Below are 19025 nucleotides of genomic sequence, written 5' to 3'. Positions count from 1 at the left end.
CAAGGGCAAGTCTGGGCAGAGAGGGGAGGTCTTTTAGGCAGTCATTTCTGGTGGACTATTTTGGACGTGCAGGAATGTTACCTGATGTATCCAGGGGTCTTGGAGACCCAATTCCTGTCTCTAACTGCCTGCCTTATGTCCCCCTTGAGTGATGTGATCCCCATAAATCTCTATGGGAAGTTGAGGGACAGGAGATCTCTTCTTCTGTATCTGCTTCCTGCTGAATGTGGCAGTTGTCCCGACCTACTGGGGATTCACACGACTCTCATTCTATCTGATCTTAGATAAGGGGGAGGGGTCTCAGGATGATCCAACTAGAGGACCATGTTGACCGACTTGGTCAGGAAGTCTTGGTGGGGCATCGCTTGTATCCCCACCACCCCTAGATGAGAAAAGACAGATTTTAAACTGAGTTAGAAGTGTTGGCCCAAGAAGCAGGATTCAAAGCCACTGACACAGGGTGATTGCGGGGTGAAAAATTATTCAGCTTCATGGAGCCTGGCCTTTCTTCTGGTTTAACCGGTCATTCAGTTATCGTTCACCTGGGAGCTAGGCCTGGAAAGAGTGCTGTGATACAATGCCTGTAGTCAACAGACATTAATCACAAGCTTTAGAGTAATTACCTAAAGCAGGGGGTAGGAGAGTTCTATGATTCAGGTTAAAAACAATCTATTATTTATGATTAAGAAACTGATTTGATAAATGATTATAACCAGGGACTATAGAGCCAAAACACTAGTGAAAAGAAAACAGAGTTTCTATAGTGAGAAGCCCTTTCATTTGGCATGTATCAAAACCATTTTAAAAAATTTAGCAAAACCAGGAAAAACATATAGGAAAAAGTTCACCTGCAAGCCAAAAACTCAGAGATAACCACCAATATTTGGTGAATTAATCTCCACTTTGTTTTTCTGTTGATTTTTGCCCCGCACCAATATGTCCGTTTCCTTAGTTGTGATCTTGCTGTTGATATAGATTTGATTCATACTTTTTTAAAAATTAGTTTCAGGTGAACAAAGCAACATAATAGTTAGACATGTAAACCCCTCATAAAGTGGTAACCCCCCTCTCCCAAGCTACTACCCCTCTGACATCTTATATAGCTGTTACAATACCACATAGACTATCTTCCTTATATTATACTCCACATCCCGTGACTATATATACCTATATATTTAGTTGTACTTAACATTTAATATTCTTCTTCAGCTCTTCAGGTGTATAGCACATTGGTCAGGCATCTACACAGTCTATGACGTGATCCCCCTGATAAGCCCAGTGCTCATCTGGCACCTTACATGATCTTTACAACATTGTTGATTATATTTCCCATACTGTATTAACTATCAATTTGTGTTTCTTAATATCTTCACCTTTTTCACCCTGTCCCCAACCCCATTCCCATCTATCACCCTGATAGATCTAGTACCTATCTGGCACCATACCTAGTTATTACAATATTGTTGACTATATTCCTTATGGTATACCTTACATCCCCATGACTACTTTATAACAACCAATTTGTACTTCTTAATCCCTTCCCCTTTCACCCATCCTTAACTCCCCTCCCCCCCATCTTAAAGAATCCCTCTAAGATTCCTTGTATTACTGGTTTGGTGGTGATGAACTCCTTCAGCTTTTTCTTATCTGGGAAGCTCCTTTTCTGTCCTTCAATTCTAAATGACAGCCTTGCTGGGTAGAGCAATCTTGGTTGTACGTCATTGCTTTTCATCACTTGGAATATTTCCTGCCACTCCCTTCTTGCCTGCAAAGTTTCTGTTGAGAAATCAGCTGACAGTCTTATGGGGGCTCCCTTTTAGGTAACTAACTGCTTTTCTCTTGCTGCTTTTAAGCTTCTTTTTTTGTCTTTAAGTTTTGGCATTTTAATTATGATGTGTCTTGGTGTTGGCCTCTTTGGCCTCTTTGGGTTTGTCTTGTTTGGGACTCTGTGTGCTTCCTGGGCTTGTATGTCCATTTCCTTCACCAGGTTAGGGAAGTTTTCTGTCATTATTTCTTCAAATAGGTTTTCAATTCCTTGCTCTCTCTCTCTTCTCCTTCTGGTACCCCTATAATGCGAATGTTGGTACGCTTGATATTGTCCCGGAGGCCCCTTAAACTCTCCTCAAATTTTTGGATTCTTTTTTTCTTTTTTGCTGTTGTGGTTGAGTGTTTTCCACTCCCTTATCTTCTACATCGCTGGTTGTGTTGGGTCGGGTTTTCCTGCAGGCCCCCCGCTAAGAGCTCCATTCCCCCTTATTGGAGCTGTCTCTCTCCATCCCCTTATCGGAGATGTCTCCACGGGCAGTATCGTTAGAGGCCTCCCTGTCAAAACAGTGTTGAAGAAACACAGCTGTTAGGGACGGACATCCTAGCACCCTGGCCAGATTTAACCAATCCCTAGTGTCGCAATGGCAATAGCGCAAATCTCCCCCAAACCCGGAGGCCTAACTCTATAAAACAAAGCGCCTGACCCCGGGAAGTGCTCAGTTCTTTGGGAACAATCCCGCTGAGCCCGCCAGCGTAATAAAGCTGTGTTCTCCCTGATCTCTGCGTGCCGCTTGAGTCTCTGGGTCCTCGTCATTTTTCCGCAACAGTTGGATCCTCTGCTTCATCTAGTCTACTGTTGATTTCCTGTAATATATTCTTTGTTTCCATAATTTCCTTTATTTCTGACTGTAATATATTCTTTGTTTCCTTTATTTCTGACTGGTTCTTTTTTACGGTTTCCATCTCCATTTTTATGAGATCATTGAGCATTCTTATAACCAGTGTTTGGAACTCTGCGTTTGATAGATTGCTTTTCTCCGTTTCCCTTAGTTCTTTTTTCTGGAGCTTTGTTCCATTCTTTCATTTAGGACATGTTTCTTTGTCTCCTCATTTTGGCTGCCTCCCTGTGTTTGTTTCTATGTATTAGGTAGGACTGATATGTCTTCTGGTCTTAGTAAAGTGGCCTTATGTAGTAGGTTTGATGTGGGGTTCAGTCTTTCTGGTCACCTGAGCCACGCATTCCAGGTGTGTTTCTTGTGTGGGTTGTGTGTGCTCTCCTCTTGTAGTTGAGCCGTGATTGATAATTACACATCAATGTGAGGGGCTGCCCCTCGGGCTCACTGGTTGTGAGGACTGGCCTTGACTACAGTGGAAGAATTGTTGTGCAGGGGCTGACCCTACAGAGCAGGATCTGCCTCAGCAGGACTCTGGTGTCTGCCCAATCGCCCCTTGGCTGTGTCGTACTTGTAGGTGGCTACGTGATGCTCTAGCTCATTTTGAAGCTGGCCACCACTAGGGGTGCCAGCCCCAGGACCACCTTGGAGGGGATCCACTGTAGGTCAAGTTCAGCCACAGCCCGTGCCCCACCCGGGGCCACCTAGTGGGAGGAGCACCTGTGAGTGCAACCGCACTGTCTCACTCAGTCAAAATCTCTGCTGTTTTTCACAACCAAAAATTATGGGGACTTCTCTCCCCAGCACTGGAATCCTGGGCTGGGGTGGGGCTGGTATCTCTCACTCCTTTAGGGGATGGGGGAAACCCCACAGCTGAAACAGACCTCCCGATCTTTAATGGTCACACATGGGTGTGGGACCAACCCGTTCCGAGTCTCTGACCTTCCTACCAGTCTGGAGGTGGCTTCTTCTGCACATCCTTAGTTGAAAGGCTTCAGCTCAGCTTGATTTTAGGTGATTCTCAATAATGGTTGTTTGACAGATTAGTTGTAATTTTGATGCGGTTGTGAGAGAAGGTAAACACAGCATTTACCTACTGTGCACACTCTTTGGTTGTCTCTGAATCAAATTTTTTTTTTTTTTTTTTTTTTAAAGATTTTATTGAAGGGAACAGGACTTTATTCCAAGTCAAGTTGTCCTTTCAACCTTAGTTGTGGAGGGTGCCGTTCAGCTTCAAGTTGTTGAACTTTCAGTCTTAGTTGTGGAGGTCGTAGCTCAGCTCCAGGTCTAGTTGCCATTTCTAGTTGCAGGGGACACAGCCCACCATCCCTTGCGGAAGTCCAACCGGCAACCTTGTGGTTGAGAGGACGCGCTCCAACCAACTGAGCCATCCGGGGAGCCATCTGGGAGCTCCATGGCAGCTCAGCTCAAGGTGCCCTGTTCAATTTTAGTTGCAGGGGGCTGCCCACCATAAGGGACTTGAGGAATCGAACCGGCAACCTTGTGGTTGAGAAGCCCACTGGCCCATGTGGGAATCGAACCGGCAGCCTTCAGAATTAGGAGCATGGAGCTCTAACTGCCTGAGCCACCGGGCTGGCCCTGAACCATACTTTCTAAACTTAGATTTTTGTGGACGAAACAGGGGCCACATACTAAACCTGACAAGCTCAGGGGAGGCCTGCATGGTAGGACCTACAAACTCAGAGACCAAAATTAACCACATAGGATGGTCTGAACATGAAAATTCCTAACTAGAAGTGGGTCAAGGCCAGTAGTCACATCATTGACCTGTAACTTCCTTGACAAAGGTCAATCTTTACTTTAAGTGAGACTGCCTACTGTATTTTTTGCATCTAAGATAACATGCCCTTGGAATGTCAGAGTAATCCCTTTTTCTGGACCCCACAGGATACAACCTGTCACACCAGAGCAGGAAACTACAGAATCCCTCAGTGTTATTCTTGTCCCCTGATTACCATCTCTTTGTGCTGTAAAATGCTAACTATTAACTACCCTGTACCTACCAATGTAAAGAAAGTATCTATCTCTCCAATTTACTTTTTATCCAATCCCAGAGATTTCCTCACTTAGCTTTCTTCCACCCCCTTAGTCCACCACCAATGGATTTCATGTAACCCTCTTCCTTTGATTCTAATGTATAAAATAATTTGTAAAACCACCATTTTCTGGAGCATTTTCTCAATCCTTTGAGATTTTGCTTCCTGGCAATTGTCATCAGTTTGGCTCAAATAAACTTTTATACATTTTCTCTTAGGCTGGATTTTTTGGTCAACAATTTTATGTCATTAAACCTTCACAAACCCTATTTGAATAGCTGGCTCAAATTCTAGAAGACCAAAGTAGTCTGATTTGTGTCCTTCGGGCCCTGACTTTGAATGCGAGGTTGGAAGACAGCAGGGTACCCAGTGCTAGAGTAGGGCACACTGGGGTTACCACTGTACCCTGGTACATTCTTGCTGCTTAGTTTCTCAACGTAAAGATTGCTGGGTGATTCTTATAACTATCTCTAGCTGTCTGTTTTTAAGCCAATGTGTGTGTCTTTCAGGCCTCATGGGCCTGCAGAGATGGCCTCATGCTGAATATTTTGTGTTTTAATCACAGGACGCCACACTCCATTATTTTGATTGTATGACCTTCCACACAGCTATCTCTGCCACTGTAACAGTGATCCTATACCTTTCATTTTGAGATTTAAACCTCTGATGTAATTCGATTTGACAGTATTGAATCAAAAGTCCCAGAAAGGCTTGGGACTCTTTGAAAGTTTCTTTTCTTCTTCTCTTTGCTCCCCCATCACAAACTCTGTTTGCTATGTATTTACTATGCACACCCATCAGTTCCAATGGTTCTGTTTACTTCAGGCTGAGTGCATGCTAGGCCTGGTGACTTGGGAGAGGTTTTTGCATTTGTATGGGATCCGCTCCTAACCCTGAAGCATACCAGACTCTGGGAAGGGCCTTTCCTTCCTGCCTGACCAACTTCTCCTTTCCTTGGTTCTGCCCCTCCTTACTGCCTATAAAACCTGTTGGCGGTATTAAGAGCCGGAAGGTAGTCTTTGTGATAAGGAGTCCATTGTCTTCCCTTAATGCTGGCATGTTGGAATAAACCTGCTTTTCTTTCCACCAACCTCGGCCGAGTTTTGGCTTTTGTGCAGTGAGCAGCCAGACCTTTTGCCTGGTAACATTAGGACTCCCTACTTGTGTGTTTAGACACTTAAAAATTACTCCATTAATATATACTTACTATAGACAAATTAGGCATAAGAAGAAAAATGAGCATAAATAAGCATAAATGAAATGAAATTCATCCTTAAGCATGCCACCCATATTGTTAATATTTTGCTTTAGAGTTTTCCAGACTCTTTCAATGCTCATTTTAAAATCTGCACTGTTTTAGCAAAGCTACTTTGCATTGTGTTTTGTAACTCGCTTTGTAAAAATACTCAACAAATATAATTATCATACTCGCATGTCAATAAATTCCTTCCGTATAATTCCCTCCACTTTCTGGACTTTTAAACCAAGAGCAATAAATAGGCCACAGGGGTGGTGTAGAGGTAGCCTTTAAGAAATAAACCAAAGAAACTCATTTAAACATAGTTTTGGTGGTTGCCCAGAACTCCTTCTAAGAAACGTCAGATGGCTTTAAAAGAGCCTTTTACTTGTACCCATAGAAGGCAGTCTAAGGAATTACTGCAACCACTTAAAATGAGGGGCTGTGTGAAGGGTCAAGGAATAGCTCCCAGACTCGTTGAGAATGTCCATCAGTGTGACAGAGCCCAATCAGTGGGCTGATTTTCTTACTTACTTATTTTCAGTTACAGTTGACATTCAGTATTACTTTATATTAATTTTCTGTGTACAGCATAGTGGTTACTCATTTGTATAATCAGTGATCTCCCTGATTAGTCTAGTACCCACCTGGCACCATACATAGTTATTACAATATTATTGATGATATTTCCTATGCTTTACTTTACATCCCTGTGACTATTTTGTAACTACCAATTTGTATTTCTTAATCTCTTCACTTTTTCACTCAGCCCCCCAACCCCACTCTCCTCTGGCAGCCATCAGTTTTTTTCTGTATCAATGAGTCTGTTTCTGTTTTGTTTGTTCATTGATTTTGTTCTTTAGATTCCACTGGCAGATTTTCTTGAATAAAAGCAAATGTAGGATTTATAAAAGAAAGAGAAGAGAAAGCCAGTTTTGAAACAGTGAGTCTTTTTTCTCCTGGGTAAGCTGCTCGGCTGGAGGCTGTCACAAGCGTAGGTCTGGGGTCTTCATTGGATGGTGGGCTGAGCCCATCAGGAAACGATCCAGTCATTTCTGGTTTCTCCAAAAAATCTGTGAGCCAGGAAGCATGCTGTAACTCTGTAATACTTGCAAAATTCGGGTGTGTCAGCACAGTTTTCCTCATCACAATTCTTCAGAAATAGTATGTAACCTTTTGCTTTTCACTCAAGTTGACAATCAAAGCAATAGAACAGTGTGAACAAAAAAGGGGATATGCAATAAAACTGACAAGTTCAGGGGACTACATGGTCAGTCCGACAAACTCAGTGACAGAAAGTAACCATACAGGGTTGTCTGATCACAAAATCCTAAGTGGGCAGGCTACCGTGGGTAGTCATGCCCCAGCCCTATATCTTCTGTAGCAAAGGTCAGTGTTTACCTCAAGTGAGCTCTCTCCATTGTCTTTGTGCATCTAGGATAGCACACTTTGACATATCAGAGTAATCTTCTCCAGATCCCTGGAAGGGGCAACCTCTAGCACTAGATCAGGAGACCATCAGAGCACGAAACCACAAGAGACCCTCATTGTTATCTCTTCCCACATACCATATCCATGTGCTGTAAATGTTAATTATTGAGGGAGGCTGGTTAGCTCAATTGATTAGAGTGAGATGCTCGCAACACTAGGTTGCTGGTTCGATCCCCACATGGTCCAGCTGCGCCCTCCACAACTAAATTGAAACAACTATTTGACTTGGAGCTGATGGGTCCTGGAAAAACACACTTAAAATAAATAAAAGTTAACAAAAATGTTGATTATTAACTATCCTATACCCACCAACGTCAACATAAAAGTATGTCTCTCTCCACTTTGCTTTTTATCCAATCCTGGAGATCCCCTGCTTTATTTTCTCTCGACCCCTTAATCTACCCTTAAGGGTAATCAATGATTCCCCTTAATGGAATCAGTGAATTCCATGCACTTCCTTTGATTCTAACGTATAAAATAAACTGCAAAACTGCCATTCTCTGGAGCATTTGAGATCTTGCTCCCCAGGATATGTCATCAGTTTGGCTCAAATAAACTCATAAAAATTCTCTATAGGTTTGGATGTTTCTTATGTCAGCAACAGAATTCATCAGTTTCTTTTGTTTCTTACAAACAAAACAATTTCAAATTGTAGAAATACAATTTATTTTAGCATATTGATCTTGTATCTTGCAATCTTGCTAAACTCACTTAACAGTTCTAGTAGTTTATTTTGTAGAGTCCATTGGATTTTCCCCACAGATATCATGTCATTGTGAATAATGAAAATATTACTTCTTCCTTGGCAAGCTTGATTACTTTTCTGACCTTGTTGCACTGGCTAGAACCTCTAGTACAATGCTGACTACAAGTGGTGACAGTGGACATCCCTGAGTAGACATCCTTGTTCCTGATCTTTGGAGGAAAGCTTTCAGTCTCATCACACATTGAGTGTGATGGTAGCCCTTCATAGGGTTAAGTCACTTCTCTTCCTAGTTTCCTGAGAGTTGTATTTTTTTTTAAATCAAGAATGGATATTAGATTTTGTCAAATGCTTCTTCTGCATCTACTGGGATGATCATATGGTTTTTCTTTTTAGTCTATTGATATGACAAATTACATTGATTGATTTTTCAAATGTTGACCTGGCCTTTATCAGTACCATGTTTCCCCGAAAATAAGACCTAGCTGGACAATCAGCTCTAATGCGTCTTTTGGAGCAAAAATTAATATAAGATATAATATAATATAATATAATATAATAAATACCGGATCTTGTAGTAAAATAAGACCGGGTCTTATATTAATTTTTGCTCCAAAAGATGCATTAGAGCTGATTGTCCGGCTAGGTCTTATTTTCGGGGAAACATGGTAGCTGAAGTCATCTGGGCCACTTATTGGTTTCCTTTTTAATTGCCTGGCTCTCCCTTGTGTGTAAACTTTTGGGTCCCTAGGCCACACAGAGAGTGCTGCTCCATAACCCAGCTCCCACACCCCAGCTTTATTAAGGTATGATAGACAATTAAAAGTTGTATATATTTAAGGTACATTGTGATGTTTTGATATATGCATACAATGTGAAATAATCACCATAATCAAGCTAATTAACACCTCCATCACCTCACATAGTTACGTGTGTGTGGTGAGAACACTTAAGATCTAGTCTCTTAGCAAACTTCAAGTATACAATACAGTATTATTAACTATAGTCACTATGCTACATCTTATAACTGGAAGTTTGTATTCTTTGAGCAATCTCCCTCCACTTACCCTACCCTCAGCACCCGGCAAGCACTCTCTGCTTCTGAGGTGACTTTTTTAGATTCAACACATAAGTGAGAACATTTAGTATTTGTCTTCTGCGTCTGACTTATTCCACTTAGCACAATGTCCTCCAGGTTCATCAATGTCACAAATGGCAAGATTTTCTTCTTCTTCTTTTTTTTTAAGGAGAGCACAGCTCAGTGGCTTATGCGGGGATCGAACCGGAAACCTTGGTGTTGTGAGCACCACACTCTAACCACATGAGTTAACTGGCCACCCAAGATTTTCTTATTTTAAAAGGCTGAATAATATTCCGTTATATGCAGATCACATTTTCTTTATCCATTCATCTATTGATAGACACTTAGGTTGTTTACGTATCGTGGTTATTGTGAATAATGCTGTAATGAACTTGGGAGTGAAGATATCTTTGAGATACTGATTATGCTTCCTCTGGGTATATACCTGGATGTGGGATCATAAGCCGGCTTCAGGCAGAGCCAAGGTAGCTGTGTCACTGTTGGATGATGAGTGAATTGCCCAACACAGCTCTCATTGTGGTCACCAGTGACCTCCATGCAGCTAAAGCCATATGGGTACTTTTCAGTCCTCATCTTTCTCTGAAGCATTAACACACTGGACTTGAATTATAATACCACATCCGGTTCCCTCCCACCTCCTGAGCCTTGGTGTTTGTTTGACTCTCCTCCTCTGCTTCCAACTACAGGGCCTGGGCCTGTTTTTCTCATACCCAGTCTCTCCCTATGTCACTCCACCCACTGCCATAGTTGTGATAAGAAAACAAAATTCTGATGTGTTCTAAACAAAATTACAGCGGGCATGAAAGTAAGAGAAAGAGACAGAGCAGCTTGCCTGTTAATAGCTGGGGCACCTGACAAGACTGCTGACACTCCTGAATGTGTGCTGGAGCTTTGAATTGTTACAGGAGTCTTGGTTCTTCTTGCTGACGCAGTGAAGAATCAATGGTCAGCAAGCTGATTAATATGCAAGTGAGACAGATTAGTTAGCATGTTATTAGGTAGACAGGAAGGTCCCTGTTAGAATAAGCAAAAGGCAGCCATATTCTGAAACTCCAGCTTCTGGAATGTCTCCTTCACTACAGGACAAAGATACGAAAATACGCCTTGAGGTTAATAAATTATCTCAAATCCCTTTTGGCCAGACAAAGGAGCAGATCTGATAGATAGGAATGGGTTATTTCATTAATCCCTAAAGGGTGGGCAAACAGGACAAACCTGATAGATGAATTCCATTAGAAGTGTCTAGCCCCCTTCCCCAAGCAGGCAAGGGAAGGTGTAAAAGTAAGAACTTTTGCTTCAGAACCGGTCGAGACTCCCTCTCATTCCGAGAGCTGTGACTCTTTACTCTTTACTTTTAATAAACTACCCTCTTTTAAAATTCCTTGCCTCTCCTTAGTCCATGTGTCCATTTTTCAGCTTCATGAGACACGATCCTCGCACTCACTCACTCAAATATCCCCTACATCATTTGGGGACTCACAGAGAAATATTCCTACAACACAAGCAGGGTTTATTATATGCTCTCAGGGAAGAGAACGGTATCTAGCCAAGGTTGAAGAGAGAGGTCTAAGCCTCCGGTATTAGTGATATGTTCTCAGGGAAGAGACTGGGTCTAGCTGATGTAGGGGAGAAGGAAAGAGAGAGAGAGAGAGGGAGAGAGAGGGAGAGAGAGAGAGAAAGGGGGGGAGAGTGAGGTCCAGAGTGCTCAAGGGCCAGAGAGAAAGATAGAGCCCTTGTCCCAAGGGCTTACAGTTTGCTGGGTAGGGGAGGGAGTTACACATTGAATTGGCTAGAAAAGCTGGTACATGCTCTTCAGCGGGAGGGCATGATCTCCTAAGATGGGTGGAGGTCTGTTGACTCAGATCCTTATCTTGCTCCAGACCACCTCTTGTCATCTGTTATTGTAAAGCAGTTAATCTGTTGTCATCTGTTGTTGGAGGCAGTTAATCAAAGCTAGTTATGAGCTTTTTCTGTAGGCACTATGGACCCCCTCCCACCCCTCCTCCTCCTATATTTTCTAACTTCTACCAACAGAATCATCCTTCAGACATCTATTAAGTGACCACTAGATGGGCCTGCCATCCTGCATGTGCGTGAACTTTCAGGACTGTTGCCTGTAACCAATCCAAAGTGTAAGGGTGACACTGTATCTTCTATTTTGAGATTTAAACCTGTAGTGTAATTCAATTTAACAGTGTAGTTTAATTTGGGACTTTTTGAAAGTTTTTCTTTTCTTTGCTCTTCTTCCCACCAAACCTTAATGACTCTGTTTACTATACATTTTCTATGCACACCAGTTTCAGTGGTTTTGTTTACTCCATACCAGTTTGGGATGATTCCAGATCATATGCATACCAGGCTCAAGGACACTGGTTCCTCAAGGAAACCTGTGGGACACTGACTTGAAAGAAGCTTTTACATATGCATAAGATCTACTCCTAAACTTGAAACAAACCAGCCTCTGGCAAGCGCCTTATTCCAGGAATTACTTGACCAACTTCTCTTTCCCTTGGTTCTGCCCCTCCTTACTGCCTAGAAAACCTTTGTTCAGTACTAAGAGCGGGAAGGCAATGTTTGTGATTAAGGAGTCCACTGTCTTCCCTTAATGCTGGCATTCTGGAATAAACCTGCTTTTCTTTCTACCAACCTGATTTTTGGCCTAGTGCACGTGCAGCCAGATCCTGTTTGTCACGGTAACAAAGTAATAAAGATTTCTTCCTTATGGACTCTGCAACTATCCTAGAACTGCCCTTGTACCCTTCACCTTTGCACCCTTCACCTTATCCCATCCCTCCCTGATCTGTAGCCAGTATAAATTCTTCCAAAACAACTTAAACGTTTCTTCCCACTACTTGATGTATAAAAGAATCCATCAACTCCAGGACGGTGGAAGTGTTGTCTTCTCATCTAGCGCTGCTACTGGTGGTACGGGCTGTATGCCCCAGGACTTGGTCCTACATGGCCCAATAAACCCTTTTGTTTAAAAATGCTTTCAGCCATGGAAGTAAAGCTTTTGGTTTAACAGCTGCAAATACGATGAACACCTTTCGTTTTTATCTCCAGACCACATCTCTCACGTGGCTTCTTCTTTCATGTCCACTCCTTGTCTCTCCCGCCCACAAGCTCCAGTTGTAACCTCAACGCATGCCCTCCAGATTGCCCAATCAGCTCCCCCGGGGTCCTGTTTCTCAGGCTCTCAGGAAATGGTGCCAGCATGTTCCTGGCTGTTCAACCCACATGCTGTTCCCCCCCCCCCCCCCCCCCCCCCCCGCAGCTACAGACACCACCATTCTTGCCATCACCTCTCCGATGGATAGCGGACGCGCACCATCTGGTCAGGACCCCTGTGTCCCCTCCAGCCAGCACCAGAAAGAAGTCTGTTTCTTCTGTGCTTACTCTGTTGCAGAAACACGGCAAGGACAGAGAAACTCAAGCGGCACGCAGAGATCAGGGAGAACACAGCTTTATTACGCCAGCGGGCTCAGCGGAATCCTTCCCAAAAGACTGAGTTCCTAGCAAGGTTTTGAGCAGGTTTTTATGGGTTGGGGACTTCCTGGAGTTGGGCAAGGGGTAGGTGTCGTCTGGTGATTGGCTCAAGGTGTGGCTTCGAGGGGGTTATGCGGAAGTGGGCTGGGACTTAGGCTGGGGACTTCTTTCTCCGCTGGGGCCACCATTGTAGCTCAGTTCCACATGGCAGGGAACCATTTTAGGTCAGTTTCTTCATCATGTCCCCCCTATTGATGATCGTAAGTAGTAACAACTTAGAGATCATCTATTAGCTAAGAGGACGATAACCCCATAGGGCAAGGATCAGGGCTGTAGCCCGATGGGTGACGGAGGTCTCTATGAAAAGTAAGTACGAGAAGGTTGGGTGGCCAGCGAATTTTTCCCAGCAGCCTGAGGGACAGGAAAGGGAGGTCGTGACTCCTTCTCGGGGAAGAGATAATATGAGAAAAAGCCAAATCATGGTTGCTGACTAAGACAGGTTAGAGAGAGGAGGCAAGCATCCCAGAACAGAAAGTAGAGCCCTAACAGTCCCTTTTCCAGTGGTGACAAGCTCAGGGGGAAGGATGCAATGAGACCAGCAAAGGGTAGAAACAACAGGAGTCCAATAGCAGAGAAGACGGAGGCAGGGCAGACGACGGCGAGGCTCATCTGGGCTGTTTCTTGAGGATCAGACGCAGTGGACAGGCCAGACAGTCCAGGCGTCAGTCTCTGGCTGGACTCCTTTAACCTCGGTGTGATGGATCCACGGGACAATGCCTGAAACTTTAAGAGCGGTGGGAGTAACAAGTACGACAGTGTGAGGGCCTGTCCACTGGGGTCGGAGGAGCTCACGCTTCCAATCTTTGACCCAGACTTGGTCTCCCGGGGTAAAGGGGTGTACCGGGGCCCCGAGAGAAATGGGGGCCCTTTCCAGAATGTAAGCACGTACATCTTGCCTAGCGCAGCCATCTGGTTTTGGAGGCTAGAGAACCCCAGCTGGCGAATGTTGCCAGGGAGACGTGTTAGCAGGGGAGGGGGCCACCTGAACATAATTTCGAAGGGAGAGAATCCAGATTTGCCAGGGGTGCAGCGCACCTGAAGGATGGCTAGCGGTAGGAGGTCCACCCACCCTAGGGAGGTCCCCTGATGGAGTTTAGCCAATGTCTCCTTGAGGGAGTTCATGTGTTCAACTTTCCCTGAGCTTTGTGGTCTGTAAGCTGTATGGAGCCTCCAGTTGATGCCCGTAGCTCTGGCTACCATCTGGAGAAGCCCTGCTATGAAGGTTGGCCCATTGTCACTGTGTATGGAAAGTGGAATCCCATAACGGGGAATAATTTCCCTGAGGAGGACCTTAGCTACTTCATGGCTTTTTTCAGTCCGAGTGGGGAAAGCTTCGACCCACCCAGAGTAGGTACAGACCAAGACCAGTAAATATCTTGTCATGTCGGTGAAGTCGACTTCGAGGTCCTCAAAAGGTGCGGCACCGCTTCTCTGAATCCCAGGGATGGGGTTCTTTGCACAAGTGAGGCAGTTACTTGAGGACCTAGCAGGGCTGGGATGAAGAGTCTTCCATCAGGCAGTTGTCATCACCCTTGTGGCAATCTGGTGGCCCCTTCTGACTTTTCCCATCTGAGTTTTTCTTTTGTGTACTGTGGGAGGGACGTGGTGGTACTGTCAGTGACCAAGAGTAGCTCACTAAGGCTTCCCATCGCCACTGATTTGGCTGTGGTGTTGGTGAGCCTGTTCCCGACTGCTGAGGGCTCATTGCCCCGCTGGTGGCCCCGACAATGGATAACCGCAACCTGTTGGGGAAGCCAAATGGCTTATAGGAGTTTAAGGATTTGTTTATTTTTAATAGTGTTTCACTGCGCGGTCAGAAGGCCTCTTTCTTTGTATATAGCCCCATGGATATGGACAGTAGCAAAGGCATACCGAGAGTCAGTGTAGACGTTGACTTTTCGGCCCTTGGATAGAGTAAGGGCTCTTATTAGTGCCCATAGTTCTGCCCGTTGGGTCGACCATCCCGATGGAAGTGCCCCTGCCTCGAGTACCTTGTCTGTGGTGGTTATTGTGTAACCCGCGTTACGTTTTCTGTCCCTCAGGAAGCTGCTGCTGTCAGTATACAGAGTAAGGTCCGGGTTAGGGTGTGGGCTGTCCCGGAGGTCGGGTCTGGTGGCATAGACCTTGTTGATAACTTCTATACAGTCATGTTTTGGATCCCCTTTCTCGGTTGGCAAGAAAGTGGCTGGGTTCAGGGCGTGCACAGTTTCTAACGAGATCCGAGGGTTTTCCAGGAGTAGCCCCTGATACTGAGTCAGCCGTGCATTTGACAGCCATCAGGGTCCTTGACTGTTCATTAAGGTGGTGACCTAGTGGTGTACTTTAACTATGAGTCTTTGGCCTAAGGTGTCTCTGCAGAGCTGGGCTTTCTTCCAGGAGACTCTATATCCCATTTCAGCTAAGTGGGACAGGAGTGTCTGCGTTGTGGTTTGGCACTTGGTCTCGGTGGCACAGGCTAGGAGCAGATCATCCACATATTGCAATAGAGTGCAGCGGTATTCTTCTTGAGGGAAGGTGGCTAAATCTGAGGCTAGCACTTCCCCAAAGAGGGTTGGGGAGTTTTTGAAGCCCTGTGGGAGCCGAGTCCATGTCAGCTGGAGCTGCTGGCCAGTATCAGGTTCAGTCCATTCAAAGGTGAGCAGTGATTGGCTCTGGGGTGCCAACCGAATGCAGAAAAATGCATCTTTCAGGTCCAGGCAGGTGAACCATCCGGACTCTGGGGGCAGCTGACTGAGGAGAGTATACGGATTTGGGACTACGGGGTGTAGGGAGACTGTGGCTTGGTTTACCACTCTTAAATCTTGTACTGGCCTGTGTTCTCCATTAGGCTTCCTTACCAGCAGGAGGGGCATATTCCATGGCGACTGGCACTCTACAAGTATCCCTGCTGCTCTGAGATGGGCGAGGTGTTTTTGAATCCCTGCCTGAGCTTCCCTGGAGATGGGGTATTGGCGTAGCCATTGGCGTTGAGCCCCAGATCTCAGTTCCACCAAAACTGGGGCCTTATGTTTTGCTAGCCCAGGAGGGTTATCTTCAGCCCAAACCTCCAGGAAATCGGCCCTGTATGCTTCCGGGTTCTGTTCTACACTGCCGGTCCCGTAAAGCCTCTATCCTTTTTCCCTCGGGATGGTGATAGACAGAATAAATCCTTCCACTGGAGGCTGCAGAGACATGGTGGCTTGGCCTGATGGTTCGAAGGAGATTTGGGCCCCTAATTTGGTAAGGAGGTCATGCCCCAGGAGGGGAATTGGACAGTCCGGTAAATAGAGGAACTCATGTGACACAGTGTGTCCTCCCAATTTACAAGTCCGAGCCTGGCAGTATGGTTGGCTCTTAGCTTGATCCCCGCTGGCTCCCATTATGGTGACTCTGCGATCCCTGAGCGGTGCCACTGGCGTGGTGACTACTGAGAGTTCTGCTCCAGTATCTACCATAAAAGTCACTGTTTGGCCCCTACATCTAAGTCAACTGTGGGCTCGTGAGGGCTGAGTTCGAACGAGCCCTATCCTCTTTAGTCCGCCTCAATTCCCGCTAATCCTATGAAGCCAGGCTCTGGGCTGATTGGGTTGAGACCACGGGGAGGCCGGGGCTGGAAGCAGAGTGTCTGGAAGCGGCGGGGCCGCGCCAGCCATTGGCCATGTTGCGTAGGGAGGTAGTGGTGGCTTTTTGTTGGGGTCCCCCTGGTAAATGGCCTTAGCCATGTCTTTCTGGGCGTGGCCTCTTGGGTTCCGTGCAATGTAGATCCTGGACTGTCCCTTACTATTGAAGCAGAACTGTACCCAAGGAGGAAAGTTTTGGGCTATTTCCAACCACGAGTTAATGTAAGGGAACTGGTCTGGATGTCCTGGGGTCCCGGTGACAACTACGTAGACTCAGCGAATCGTGGGGAGGTCAAGAATGCCTTCTGGGAGCCATCTCACGTCAAAACCTGGCCACTCCATCTCACATAAAGCGCAGAAACGTCTGGGGGTCATTTTGACCCCATAGTCGCCTCTGAAACCTTTTCTGAAATTCTTTAACATGCAACCTAGAACTGTGGGCTTCCTGTGTTTCCCTCCCATGATGTTCGGTGTTGCGCGGACAAGGGAAGGGTTTCAATCAGGCGCCCACCTGGCCGTTTCCCTTGTGGGAGTTTAGGGTGCATCTTGGCTAAGGTGTGCCTGTATAAACCCCGGGCCAGGTCGCACCCAGAGAGTGTGAATCACCGTTATGCCTGACGACGCTACCACCGAAACACAGGTTGTGGCTCACTCGGGTTCTGTAGCCGACAGGCCATGGATCCACACAGAATCCTATTTGGGACCAAGCACACACACACTCATTCAGGGAGGAAAGACGCCCTCCCCCGGAACGGCCCCAACTGGAGTCCGAAGTGGGACTCAGCAGGAGGTCATCAGGCTCCCCTTCTGTCACATGGGAAAAGACTGACTTGGACAGTGGCCCCGGGGCTTACCTGGTCTGATGGGAGGATCCGGCTGGTTGTCTCCTGTCCCTCTCAGCAGGTCCAGCTGGGGAGGCGCGGGCTGCGGTCACCCGGGGAAGATCCGGTTCGGGGTCCGCCGAAATCAGCGGGGCGCGCCTATACCCTTCTCGGGTTCCCTGTCGCTCCGCGGCCTGCCTCTTGCCCCACACCGGTGGCACAAGGGGCCAACGCGGTTGGGTTTCCCAGTCAGGGAACCAAATGTTGCAGAAAAACGGCAAGGACCGAGAAACTCAAGCAGCACACAGAGATCAGGGAGAACACAGCTTTATTACGCCAGCAGGCTCAGCGGAATCCTACCCAAAAGACTGAGCCCCTAGCAAGGTTTTGAGCAGGTTTTTATGGGTTGGGCACTTCCTGGAGTTGGGGAAGGGGTAGGTGTCCTCTGGTGATTGGCTCAAGTTGTGGCTTGGAGGGGGTTATGTGGAAGTGGGCTGGGGCTTAGGCTGGGGACTTCTCTCTCCGCTGGGGCCACCATTTTAGCTCAGTTCCATGTGGCAGGGAACCAATTTAAGGTCAGTTTCCCCATCAATGCCACTAACAAAGCCCAAAGGGACATGTGGACAAAGCCCAGAATTTGCAGTGAGAAATAAAACAGAATAGACGTTCGTGGTGGGTGCTAGGCAACAAGGGGAAACCAGAAGGTAATAAATAGGTAAGCACCCACCCTTTGGGACCTCTCGCCTGGATTTTTGCAAGAGGGTGTGTGGACACTTAGTCCCTCCACACCTAGTGGGCAATTTCCTAGCTCAAAAACATTTTTCATAATACACAGTCAATCATTTAGATTAAAGCATTCTTAGTTATGCTTATAATATAGTTATGTTCATAACATGGTCATGACCGAATCACACAGGCTCTGCAGTCGCAACTTGAGGGCTTTACCTAATTCTGAGGGTTCTACCCAATTCTACTGCGGTCAGGCTGAGGGAGCCTTTGCTGTTTGGCGCCCTCTCCTGCCAACAGGCTGTGGTTGCAACCTTGGAACTGAGGCGGGAAGGTTCTCTTTCCCTGGGGTTAGTGAATAACAGTTAGGGGGGCTGTGAACCTGGATGGGAAAAAATAACAGAACTAATCATTTTCCTAATCACTAATGGAAATTGAGTCTTTATGAATACAGGAGAATTAATGGATCCTGTGACTTCATTGCTAATAGAAACCACAGATGTTTTTACAACACATCATAGTTGTAGATAATTTTTACTATCATTTATGTGCCTTTGTCCTTAAAAATTATAGTAATTATTAGATAAGCTGTTAGATCTTGTTATTTAGTGAGTTAATAAAATAGCACATTGATTGTGATATGGCAAATTGATTTATAAAAAAAATTTGGTAACTATTTCAATAGAATTTGATTCATTTTTAATCTTATGTATTTGGTACTTACAAAAACATTATTCTGAATGGGTTACTCGCTTTTGCCAGATTGCCCAAGGGACCTATGGCCCCCAAAGTGTAGAGACTCTTGGAAATTGTGCAACAGATTTATGGGTCAAAGGTGGAACAGGGCCGCAGGGAAAAAAGGAAGGAAGAAATGAGGGAAAACAGAGAGAAGATGAAATCATTCTTAACAAAAGGTGCAGCTACAGCTAATTGTAATGGATTATAACATTATTAGCATTGCAGGCAGGGAAAAATCTCCACCCCCTGTGTCACCATGTGTATAGAGCATATAAAATGTATTTATATATATATATATATGTTGGATTGAGGTTTGCAAAACAAGTTGTTTACTAGTAGGGACAG

The sequence above is a fragment of the Rhinolophus ferrumequinum genome, chromosome 24 (genome assembly GCF_004115265.2).
Source record: "Rhinolophus ferrumequinum isolate MPI-CBG mRhiFer1 chromosome 24, mRhiFer1_v1.p, whole genome shotgun sequence".
NCBI classification, from domain to species: domain Eukaryota; kingdom Metazoa; phylum Chordata; class Mammalia; order Chiroptera; family Rhinolophidae; genus Rhinolophus; species Rhinolophus ferrumequinum.
This window is presented reverse-complemented; position numbering follows the sequence as displayed.